The sequence below is a fragment of the Suncus etruscus genome, chromosome 2, assembly GCF_024139225.1.
Source record: "Suncus etruscus isolate mSunEtr1 chromosome 2, mSunEtr1.pri.cur, whole genome shotgun sequence".
Classification (NCBI taxonomy): Eukaryota; Metazoa; Chordata; class Mammalia; order Eulipotyphla; family Soricidae; genus Suncus; species Suncus etruscus.
This window is the reverse complement of record NC_064849.1, coordinates 128,199,152-128,200,749: the sequence shown is the minus strand read 5'-3', so window position 1 is coordinate 128,200,749 and position 1,598 is coordinate 128,199,152. Positions and strand designations below refer to the sequence as shown.

The following is a 1,598-nucleotide window of genomic DNA, read 5'->3' as shown; positions in this document are numbered from 1 at the left end:
CTATCTTTACTTACTTTCTGATTTAATGATGCCATGAACATTGTAACCACTATCTTTGTATACCACCCGAATCAATGATGCCATGTACCTTGAGACTGTTGTCTCTACCCACATTCTGTTCCCTGCCTAAAGTTTGCCCTTAAAAAACCTTGTCCCTACTTTCAATAAAATATCTTTTACTCTGAAAATACTTCCCTGAGAGTTGTCTGTGACTTCCCTCCTTTTCCTGAGTTCAGCCTCAGAGTCTGTGGGCTGTAAGAGACCCTCACCCACCCTTGCATTGGTCTCATCAGTGGACCCCATGCCAGAGCCTGACATCTGATGCCCAACATGGGACACGAACCCATGACCCTTAGATTAAGAATCTCATGCTCTGCCAACTGAGTTGTGAGTTGTCTCTCAAGGGAATCTGTGCAGAACCTTTGCTCTGGAGTTCCTGCCTAAATCCATGGTAAATCAAGCTTGGAGACAGCCTTAGTCACCAAAATTCAGGACATTTTAGGAATAACCAGAGATAACAGAAATGCTATTGATTGACTGGAGGCTGCTGAGTAACATCATATTAGAACTAGCACTGAATTTGCAGTGTGACATTGCCTGGAAATTCGTCACAAAATACAGTTTTGATGCTTCCAGTACTAGGTAGCTCTCTGATCTGTCTTCCTAGGAATCACACACACTGAGTGAGATGGATGTGACAATACCCACTGGTGACATCACAAGGACCTACGTCTGGGGTTGCTGGTCAGAGATCTTATTCTTTATCATTGCTTCCACTGGGAAAACTGTAGTTCTAAAATATGTAGCATTAGAGAAATGGAAAAAAATTGTTCTCAATACTTACGTAGCAGGGGAGATACCATGATCACGAAGGTGGTTTTCCCAGGGTGAGGCTTATCCATTGCACTCCGGATGTGCTGACTCCTGCGATTTCCCCAAATGTGGGAAACTCGACTGCATAGTTTGTGGTAGTGGGGGACTGCGTTCGTGCTCTCCCCTGAAAAAAAAAAAAGAAGAAAAAAAATTGTTCTCAGTTGTGTAGTGAAGAGGTGGGGGTAGATAATAACCCAGTTATGTTGCAGGTAGGTTGGAGTTTATTACTAAACAGTAAGTCAGAAGAAATGACATGTTAGTGCTCTGTGGGGAGACTCAACAGATTTTTCACATCTAAGTTCAAGGTGCATGCTAGTGTCAGAAGCTAATCAAATCCTCATTCTGTGTCAATTTTTTTGTTTTGGTCTTTTTTCTTTTTAGTTTTTTGGGCCACATCCAGGAGTGGTGTTTAGGAATCACTCCAGGTGGGCTCCAGGGACCATATAGGATGCCAAGAACCAAACCCTGGTCTGCCACATACAAAGCAAGCTCCCTTCCCATTGTATCACCACTCCAGCCCCTCACTCTGAGTCAGTCTCTAAGCAAAGCACCTGAAATACTTTTCTCATAGATTGAGGATCAGAAATTATTCACTTAACTGAGTAAGGCCCAGAGTGGGTAGGTAAACACACAACACGCATGTGGTGAGTCCAAGCTTTTCCATTCCCCTCCCTTCCCTTTGTTGCTGCAGTGCTCCAGGAAGGAGGCCCATACATTTACTTGTC

At 43.7% G+C, this 1,598-nt stretch overlaps 1 non-coding gene across 1 annotated transcript; it reads left to right on the top strand.

The window, feature by feature from the left end:
- The first annotated feature begins 836 nt into the window (after positions 1-836).
- Positions 837-1,000, top strand: LOC126002290 (U1 spliceosomal RNA). The gene has a single exon (XR_007493042.1). It is a non-coding gene; the product is annotated as a U1 spliceosomal RNA (small nuclear RNA).
- The last annotated feature ends 598 nt before the right edge of the window (positions 1,001-1,598 follow it).